Here is a 1141-nt window from a genome sequence, read left to right on the forward strand (position 1 = left end):
TGGGCTTGTGAAACTCACCAAACCCAACACTTGTGTGCACTTTTCCTTGTGGAGTCCCAGCATAACACTCAGGCCTAATTTTAACTTTAGACTAAAGAAGTAAATTAAGAGGGTACCTATCACCCCTGGGACTATCGGGCCAGGAAAGGCAAGGGGAGCCTTGCAGCCAGCAGAGGGTGCTAGTGTCAGGAAGACACAGGGCCTTGCTTCCCCACTCCTGGGCCGCTTCTGCACAACCTAGGAGCAGACAGGAAAAGGTGTCTGGGATAGGGCAGGCCAGCCCTGCTGAGGGCAAGGGGTGTTTGTCCAGTGGCACCAGGATGAGCTTCAGGTGGCAGGCTACTGAGTGCCAAGGCACCTGTCACTAAAGGTGTGCTGGGCCCTGGCATAATGCTGCCCCAGTTTTAGTACAATCTGGACTAAAAATAAAAGGCAGTTGGCTTTGCAGCACATGCCTGAGGATAGGGGCGAGGCTCGGGTGCCAGGGGAGAAGGCTGGTGACGTAAAAGAAGCTGCGTTCCGATGTTCTCCAGGAAAAGGTGAGACAAACAGATACATTTTGAGGCTGAAATGATCCCTCAGGGACAGTCATGGGCTCCTGATCTCAGGTACGCACAGGGAGGATTCCAGAGCAAGTGACACAAATACGTGGCCCTATCTTTGTAAGGATATGCTAGCCCTTCCTTTGTTATTTCATTGTGACTGAATTCTTCCTGAATTGCTTTTAGTATGGCTTCATCCCCCTCTTTCTGGTAACAGCTATATTACAACATGATTCACATTTCAGTTCACCTGTTTAGAATGTAGAATGAGATGGCTTTCAGGGTGTGCAGATATATGCACCACCATTACGATCAATTTAAAAAGTTTTTACCAATCTAAAAAGAAAGCCTGCACCTCTTAGACTTACCCCATTTCCCCTGAAGTTCCTGGCCTTAGGTAGCCACTGATCTTTTTGTCTCTATTCTGGACATATGATACAAATGGAATCCGACAACACGTGGCCTTTCTGACCAGCTCCTTATGTTACAGCTGTTTACCACGTGGCCTTTCTGACCAGCTCCTTGTGTTACAGCTGTTTACCGATGACAAGTCCCTGCTTCCCCGAATGTTGAAGCATAACACCAGAGAAGCACGCAAG

The sequence above is a fragment of the Callospermophilus lateralis genome, chromosome 19 (genome assembly GCF_048772815.1).
Source record: "Callospermophilus lateralis isolate mCalLat2 chromosome 19, mCalLat2.hap1, whole genome shotgun sequence".
NCBI classification, from domain to species: Eukaryota; Metazoa; Chordata; class Mammalia; order Rodentia; family Sciuridae; genus Callospermophilus; species Callospermophilus lateralis.